General features: G+C 36.9%; 1 non-coding gene across 1 annotated transcript; it reads left to right on the forward strand.

Annotated features, from left to right (window-relative positions):
• Positions 1 to 9,418: 9,418 nt before the first annotated feature.
• Positions 9,419 to 9,609, forward strand: LOC123799325 (U2 spliceosomal RNA). Its single transcript, XR_006781587.2, has one exon. It is a non-coding gene; the product is annotated as a U2 spliceosomal RNA (small nuclear RNA).
• The last annotated feature ends 273 nt before the right edge of the window (positions 9,610 to 9,882 follow it).

Consider the following 9,882-nt stretch of genomic DNA (forward strand, 5'->3'; position numbering starts at 1 on the left):
AAAGTGATCAGTCATTCCAGACGACTATTATGTGACTCAGAGTCCACCAACTGACTTCCTCTTGGGTCTGGAGGTTTCTGGCTGCAGATGACTTGGCAGTAATTATCTTCTGGCCAGACACTTTGGTGTCAGATATATAAATAACTCTCCCTATACTGAGTGCTAAGCATATAATTAAGACCATGTGCTTTTAACGTATTAGACATTATACTGGCTACCTTGCATTGAAGGAGTTGTCATTGTGGAGAATTCTCAATCTTTTTGAATGTCTCTACACTTATTTTTGGCATGTGTGCACGAATCTGTGTATGTGTGTTGTACGTATGAGATACTGTGACTTTCTAAATGGGTATGGCCTCCAAAACCTTAATTCCTCTCTCCTCCTGTGGGATTGTGCCTTAGAGAGGGTCAGGGAAGGGAAAAGACAAGACGGAATTACTGGTAAAGAAGTGGCACCAAGAAGTGGTCATCATGTCCCTGATGAAATAGGATTTTGTCAACAAATGCATCTGTTTCGAGATGCAGCAAGGGAAGGAAATATTCATAGTACATGAAATCCTCCAAAATGGGAAACTAAAATGGCAAAACATATGACTTATAACTCACTTCCTCATAGTTTAACATTAAATTTTGATTAAATAATATAAAGGGAGTTCTAAATTTAAATGAGTTTAAAATAGCGGTTAGAACAAATGTGCAAAGTTCAAGACACCTAGAAGTTCTTTCCATGAGAGAAAAGAATTTATTAAATTTGCCAAGAAAAGCTATTTTATAAGGAGTATAATGTGACAATAGAATTTATCTACCATTATTAGTAATGAGCTAGATTCAGAACTATTGCTGAAGGTTTGGAGTAGTAGAATTTGGAGAGCTGAATAAACCAATATCCTTCTTTCAGGCCTGTCTGAAAATCCCTCTGCTAGGTTTACATTGACTAGGGCTCCCTGGAGACTTGCATGTTTCAAACTTTCACTATTTGGGGGTAAATATTTCATTTTTAAAAAAACCTACAAAGTAGAGAAAGAGATCTAAGATTTCAAAAAAATCCTTCAACCAGATGAATCCTGTCCTGTGCTAAATATATTTGTATACATATTATTTTTTATTTTACAAAATCAGGTCACAGTATATGTCCCATTTCGTTATTTATTGATTGATTATCTTTCTATGTCACTAAATATTCTTTTCTGTATCATTTTAATGACTGCAAAGTATGCCATTGTATGTGTTTCATATTTACTGAAGGTAGCACATATTATTGGACATTGTTTTCCATAGCTTTCCTATTATAAGCATGCTTAAATAAACATTCCTACAGCAAATCTTGAGTGACTCCATGCTTATTTCCTAACAGTGAATTTGTTGGACCCAAAGTTATGTACATTTTTAAGGATCTTCATCCTGACTGCTATGTAGCCCAACGTAACAACTCCACGTATTCTCTGATTACCAGGTAGATTTTTTCTCTTTTTATCAACAGAGAACAGAATTGTGGGGAAAATGGCATAAAATTTAGGCCAGAACCAGGGGTGCCAGGAGTGACTCAGTTGCTTAAGTGTCTGCCTCTTGATTTTGGCTCAGATCATGCATGATCTTGGGGTTGTTAGACTGAGCCCCGTGTTGGGCTCTGTGCTCAATGGGGAGTCTGCTTGACATTCTCTCCCTCTCACTCAGCCTCTCCCCCTGCTCACGCACGCTTTCTTTCTCATTAAAAAACAAAACCAAAAACTTAGGGCAGAATGAAAGTTAAAGGGAGTGTAAAGAAATCAGTCTTGTTAGTGTCTTTGACCTGCTTCTTACAAGCTGTAAGATTAAAACCTGTTACCACTCCTCAAGTATTCAGTATGTACCAAGCACTATGCTAAATACTCAGCATATACTGTCCCCTTTAATCCTCATTGCAACCGTCTGAAACATAAGTATTCCTTTGTACAGCTGAGGCACACGTAGTTTAACTGACTTACTGAATGTCACACAACATTGCTTATCCAGTATTTGAATTCAGCTTTGTTTGGTTGGAAGATATATGCTCTTAACAAATATACACATTATTCTCTTGGCTATTGTAGAAAGATTTGGACAGTACAGACAGATCATAGTACTGGAAGTCAATTAGATTTGTGAGTGTAAAAACGGACAAATGAGATATTGGGATATTGGAGCTACCAACAACATAGTTTTATCTAGAACAACATAAGAGCCAATCTTCAAAAACTGAATGAATAATCCACTAATTGGGTTGCTCACTACTGACCATTGTGCCTAAGCCGAATGTGCAAACTTTAAAGTCAAGGAGCAAATAACAGACTATGTACTGATGCTAAGTGTATATCTCAATGTAAATGGAATATTTTGGAGGCCAAGAAGAGATAGTTAAGCTTGTATCTATGTTCTGCAACTCTCCTCCTAGGTGATGATTAGAATGTCACTTAATGAAAGGAGTGCTGGTTCCAGCTGTCATGTTAGGATTATTGGCAATGGAAATGAATTCTTATCATAGTTGGTCTCATTATTAAGGTTGCTGATAAGTGACATTTCATGTAACTTGCTAATAAATATACGAGAACGGGAATTCTGCCATGGTTTTCCTAGCTTAGAGTTAAATAAATCTCTTTTTCTTCCATCTTTGCCCACTACTCTGTCTCCACTTCCATCACTTCCACCTCTTTCTTTTTAATTTCTTTCCCTTTAATTATATATTAGATTCTTTGGAGAATGGCTTATGCTGCCAGGTGTAAATGACAAAATCTTGAGTTTGAATATAGTAAAATAAATATTCAGCTGTAAGCACACACTTTATGAAAGTCACTTCGATTGAGCAGAACCTCGGCATGTAACAAATATTTTACCCAAAGACCACATCATGTCTCCTTATCTACTGCTACTTGATAGGCTTTGAAAATATAAACCAGACACAGCAAATGAAAAATTGCGTGTCTTAAATTGCTTTTGGACACACCACCCCCAGAAGATAATTTGTGTTCATTTAGTTTTAAACTTGTTAAATTGCAGCTTGAAGTGTACTATTAGTTTTGAGCATCTGCCAGTCATCAAGTGCTTTAGTGGCCAATGTTTCACAAGTCTTTGAAACCTGCCTTTGAGTTCACTAATCATTTGATATTATTTGATGGCAGCAGCCTTAGAAAGAAAAATATTTGTAAATATGAAAGAATTTAATATGCACACTTTATCTCAGTGACTAAAGTTGTATGTGCAGAAAACATGCTCTAAGGCAAATTGATCTCTCCATGTGTTCTTTGTCCTCTGGTGTTTTTATAAGTGACAAATAAGCTCATTTCATTTGATTCTTTAAACATGAATTGTATATATATACTGCATGCAGTTGAAAGATGCCTTACAACTACCTTAGTGCGCCCAACTTCATTTTTCCCTCTTACAGTGACTACAGGTCTATGTTCTCTTATATGCATATCACCTTTTTTTCAGGATTAGCAGAATCCATTTACCCATAAGGAGAAAGCTGGTAATATGCTTGGGGGCTCCAATGTTTTACACAGCAATAGGAGATAAGCATGTTAGCTTGAGTCCAGCAGCTTCCCAACCAAGGTGCTCATAAACACATGCAAGATTTTCTGGGATCAGCCTTATAGACTGGCTCTCAAGACAGTAAAATTCGTAAGAGTAAGGTCTTTGTCTCTCTTGTTCTCTTAATATTTATACTTATCACTGCACTTGCCACTCAACATACATTTGTGAATGAATGGCTGTAATTTCTACAAACATAATTTTAATGTTATCTTTTTGATTTTTCTAATTAACTATATATGCCCTAGTAGCAGGAAGTTCAATTATCTTCATTTTAATGGCTTTCTCTGAACTTCTGATTTGTTGAAGAACTTCAGGAACATACTTGACTGGAAGTGGGTGGGTAAAATTATGCTTTTAAGAACCAATATGGTAAGAACAAAAGCAACTGCAGAGATAGCTTTTTGCTTACACAAAATGTGTAGAGAATGTTCCTGTAGGGTTCTGGGAACAACGGCTTCCCTCTGCTGCTGCTCAGGGCACAGTGGTGCCTTACTCTGGTGCCAGGATTATATAGTTCCTTTTATTTCCTATTCCTAAATTCAGCCATTCGTCCCTTAAGCAAAACCACTATAACAGTGTGTCTAGATCTATAAGAATTCCATCACCAGCCACACAACTAAGCTATTACATTGCTTGAGGAATCCAGGTTTCCAGACCCAACTTCCAATTTTCTCTGCCAGAGAACTCCTACCAGATCACTCTGGTCCACATCCTGGTCTCCATCACTTCTGTCACTGAGATCTATCCCTCTTCCCCCTGAAGGCTTTTTTTGAGCTGCTTTTGCAAATTGCCTGGCTGTCATCTCTGTTTCTACCTTGCATACCATCTCTTTCCTCATAACGGAAAGTCTAATATGCTCCAAGGAGACACATTTTTGCAGTAAAAAAAGGCTGATAATTTTTAGAATTTGTAAGAAGTTCATTCAGTAAGAAGTCTACTTGATTTCTCCTTTTCCAGTTGCCCTGTTATAGGAAATTTAAGCAAGGTCTTCTGCGAAGTTATGTTTCTTTGTAAAGTTGTACTAAGAATTTCAAAATACAGTAGTGCACATACATTATAAAGAGACATATATTTTCTCACCATTTCATTCCATTCCATTCTCACATTCCATTTTCTCACCAAATCTTACCCTTGTTTTAAGATCTGTATCCAGTCACCTCCTCTGTGTCTCTCTGATGCTAAAAGAATCATCTTCCCTCAGTTATCATTTTTTCCTTACCCTCAAGTACTGCAGGACTTTTCAATTGGCCCTGAGTGCGAGCAGTCTCATATTAGTAGCTGTCCTCTTCTGCTCATTTCCTACGTCTACCACTGGATCTTTTAAGAACCCAAGAGCAGGGGCTTCCTCTTACTGCTTTTCTCCTTGTGTTCTTTTTACTATTTCTCATGCCCAGGAAGTACTGAATATGTGTTTGTTAATAGTGACTTTGGTGGCACTGTCCATGTATTTAGGCTGGAAGAGAGACTTCCTGAGTTGTAGTACTTAAAAGCCTGCAGGAGGATTCATAGATAGCTTCTCTAGAATTGACAGGGACTTGAGAAAACCTTTCACTGATCTGGAAATCATCTCTTCCTTTCAAGGATGCAGATGAGAACCTTCAGCTTTGTTTATTTTGTAGTCTGAACAGTGCTTATACATAGCTGAGATTTAGTAAGTGGGTGACTGAAATGGTCATTCTTAAATATGGTCTGTTGATTAAGAGCCTGAGCATTATCTGGGAGCTTATCAGAAAAGGAAACTCTTAGACCCCAACACTAGAACTGTTCAATCAGCCTCTGAATTTTGGCAAGATTCTCCATGTTTCCCATGTACTCTAAAGTTGGAGAAGCAGTGATCTAAACATTCTGTACATATACAATTCCTGACCCTCCTTTATGCCTGATATTTGGAGATTGATTTGTAAGTATTCTATCTTCAAGAGAAGTGCTTTCTACATGTCCTTTATACACAGCATGTTCATTTTTCTAAGGATTCATCAGGATAAAAGGAGAAAAATGAAATGCAATATAGCTCAAATAATATTAAAGAAAATTATTGCTGCTTGTACTGTGTTTCATTCTAGAATTCAATATGTTACTCAAAAGGTCAAATAATATATCTAATACATTCCCTAAGGTTCTGAGGAATCATAATGAAACTGTCCAGAAACCAATTCGAATACTATGTGCTGCCATTTAATCAAAGAAACTTAGATTAGGTAACACTTTGTGTAATGAGTAGGCAAAACATTTCATATTAAAAATTCATTATCTGCTCAAATTAACCAAATGTCTTCATTCATGCTTTTTAGCATCAATTTACCTTTTTTATTTCTATAACAATTTCCTCCAAAAAGGTGAAGTTGGGATTTCTTATTAACTTATTAACTTATTAACAGGGGAACTGCTGTTGACGTTTTTGCTCAAAGAATCTTCCATATGTATGGCTCACAAAGAAATAACATTTTTCAATCACATTCAGAAAAACTTACCCTAAAACATGTATTATAGAGTAATAATTATAATAAAAATTTGAACTTTTAATTAGTATAATAAAATTAATCAGGAAAGACTGTCATTATGCCAAACAATATTTAAACTTCTCACTATAGTACAAGTTAAACCTATGACATCTGCCCTCTGGAAGATTGTACTTAAATGAAAAATTTGGGGGATATATAAACTGAAAGACTGTGTCTCTTAAAATACTGCTACCTCCTCTTCCTGAAAAAGAAGTGCCACTTGCAGTGAATTATTTTCTTGGGTCAGAATAAGTAGATCAAAAATGATATTTAAAAGTAGATGTCATTCCTAAAAGATTCTACTTTATTTTCAGTAAATAAAGCTGAAAATCAACTTCCAAAACAACAGTTTGGTTGTCATCTGATGTAGATATACTACCATGAAATTTGGATAAATTCTTACTCTCAGTGGCCAGATAATTTCATAGCTATTGATGTAACATCATCTAATTTCCCAATGAAGTGGCAGATTATGAATATGAATTTTATATGGTTGCTTAATTAGCAGTTTGGGGAATTTTGTGATAGTGAATCCTAACACTGAAATAATCAGGTCATTTAAAGAATTCATTTATTCATTCAATAATGTGTTCATACCAAATACCAGGCACTGCTATAATTATAAACTACTGGGTCAAATTGTGATACTGACTTTTTTTTTAAAGATTTTACTTTATTTATTTGTCAGAGACAGTGAGAGAGGGAACACAAGCAGGGGAGTGGGAGAGGGAGAAGCAGGCTTCCTGCTGAGCAGGGAGCCCGATGTGGGGCTTGATCCCAGGATCCTGGGATCATGACCTGAGCCCAAGGCAGATGCTTAACAACTGAGCCACCCAGGTGCCCCATGATACCTTTTTTTGAAGGCATTTGTGATACAAAACCTCAAACTGCTCTCCAGAAATGTTGTTTCAAGAAACTCTCCTACCATCAGAATATGGGGGACCCTAATTCTTAGTATTACTAGTTTGGGTCTAAACGAAAAAACATTCTGATTCACTGTTTATACTGCAGTTAAATATTTTTTAAAAGACTTTTAATCCATTTATTTGAGAGAGAGAGCAGAGCATGTGAGAGAAAACATGACTCTGGGGACAGAGGGAGGGGGAGAAGCAGACTCCCCGCTAAGCAGGGAGCCTGACAAGGGGCTCGATCCCAGAACCCTGGGATCATGACCTGAGCCAAAGGCAGACACTTAACCAACTGAGCCACCCAGGTGCCCCTGTAGTTAAATATCTTTACATTGTCTTCAGTTTCAAATTCCTCTCTTGGGCAGTATTTGTTCTTTCCTTTGCTATTTTTTTGCGTGATATTATATATTACTCTAATAATTATTTTTCATTTGTTATCCTTGTTTTTCCTGATTTGTAATATTTTTATAATTGACTTTACTTTAATTTGTTATAATATTAATAGAAATTTTAACTTTATGTTATCATATATATGATAAAACATATGTTAATTTAGGCAATCCTTGTTTTTGTTTCTTGTTTTCTCACCTTGTAATAAAGAGAGAACTCTGCGGGCTGGGTATTTGCAACCAGAGAGAATCTGAATGCTGTTTACTCAGTCAAATTCTTTTTTTTCTATCTTTAACTGAAAGGCAGCAAATATATCCAACTTTAATTCCCAACTGCCAGATGGCATTATTTTTTCATTGTGACTTCTGAATTGAGGGGGGTGCCTTCTTTTACCCTTCTGTCTGATGGTCTACCCTATGGATTGTGTGAAAACCTTCCTCTGTCTGCACCTACAAGAGTGTTGTTTCGAAGATCCTCTTGAGTGGAGAGATCATAGTGTTGCATCTTTCCTATCCATATGTCTTTAATGTTATACGTGAGGATTTCAGTTTGTGAAAAAAGTGTAAAGAAGGTAGACAAATCTGATTTTTTTACCATGGTAAAAATAATATCTATGCCATTGGTGGACATTGGCCCTTTTTTAAAAATTTATTTTTAGAGAGAGAAGGGGGGGATGGAGGGAGTTTCAAAGGGGTAGGGAGAGAAAGAGAGAGAATCTTAAGCACAGTCCATGAGCATGGAGCCCAATGAGGAGCTTGAACCCACAACCCCAAGATTGTGACCTGAGCCAAAATCGAGAGTCAGACACTTAACAGAGCCACCCAGGCACCCCGGACATTGGCCGTTTTTATGGATTATTCAGATCTTGGGTTTCTGAGATGATTGGGACAGCACTAGAATGTCTTATACTTTCCCTGAGGCTGACAGATATTTAGCAAATAATTTAACAAATAATATTCACTCCGATAGTGACATTTTGTGAATGAGAAATATAAGATATTATGAGAGTGTTGAATAGTGGGATTGATTCTGAGCTTTAACTCCCATGATTGCTTAGCATACTGGCTTTTGATCTCTAAAATTATACAATATGCCTTTATGAACATCTAGGTAGTATAGACATACTTATTTGGTGCAATTATAATGATTCAGATATATGGAAGTTTTGTTGGAATTGAGATTTAAATATGTTTGATTTCAATTAATTATCTTTCTTTCCTCATTATCTGTGTAAAGTACTGTGTTCCCAAAAATATCTTCGAATGATTTGTTTTAATGAAACCAATAGTAAAAAAGGAAAGCAATGAAAGCTACTAAAAGGTATGTTGAGAAGAGAATGTAGGGCCTTAAAACTATTGACACAACACAACTCACATGAATCGATAACTTCAATAATAAAGGAAAAAGGCTATATGGAAATTTAAGTTGGTGTTCAAGGTGCCTGGAATTACAACAGCATTTTTTTATCATCATGTTCACTTTGATCACATATAAATCATATATTTTTAAGCCTTTCCACTCTTATTTATTTATTTATTTAAAAGATTTTTATTTATTTGACAGAGAGAGAGAGCACAAACAGGGGGAGTGGCGGCAGAGAGAGAGAGGGAGAAGCAGGCTTGCCGCTGAGCGGGCAGCCCGACATGGGGCTCAGTCCCAGGATCCCGGGATCCCAACCTGAGCCGAAGGCAGACGCTTAACCAACTGAGCTACCCAGGCGCCCCATACACTCTTATTTACATAGTTAGTATTTTAAGTATCAAATACTTGTGAAAGGTTGCTTTTCCCCCTTTGGACTTTTAGGTGCTGGTATTTAAGCTATTTATTCCCTGTCCCCTTTCATGACCAATTTTAAGTCTGCAGTGGTCACCATTTTGGGAAACAAACTGCTCTACTAGTTGAACGTGAGTATAAAATACACAATACTTTTCATCCTATCATAAGGATATTGTTTTCACTAGCCCCTAGCTCTATGCTTCAACAAAAATAGTAGAAATTCAGTAAATATTATTAATAAGTAACTAAACATACTTTCACGTCTTCCTCTTCCAATTTAAAAGATATACCAACATCGCTTCTCGGCCTTTTGGCTAAGATCAAGTGTAGTATCTGTTCTTAACAGTTTAATACCTGATACGTCCTCTATCCGAGGACAATATATTAAATGGATTTTTGGAGTTAGGAGATGGAATAGGAGCTTGCTCCGTCCGCTCCACACATCGACCTGGTATTGCAGTACCTCCAGGAATGGTGCACCGCCTCGGGGGTTAAAACGTGTGGTGGTCAGGGCGCCTGGGTGGCGCAGTCATTAAGCGTCTGCCTTCAGCTCAGGGCGTGATCCCAGCGTTCTGGGATCGAGCCCCACTCAGGCTCCTCCGTTAGGAGCCTGCTTCTTCCTGTCCCACTCCCCCTGCTTGTGTTCCCTCTCTCGTTGGCCGTCTCTCTCTGTCAAAATAAATAAATAAAAATCTTTAAAAAAAAAAGATATACCAACAAATACAGGCTAATGTAAATGCAAAGGGCATTTAATGTTT

The sequence above is a fragment of the Ursus americanus genome, chromosome 5 (genome assembly GCF_024610735.1).
Source record: "Ursus americanus isolate L20-20 chromosome 5, mUrsAme1.1.p, whole genome shotgun sequence".
NCBI classification, from domain to species: domain Eukaryota; kingdom Metazoa; phylum Chordata; class Mammalia; order Carnivora; family Ursidae; genus Ursus; species Ursus americanus.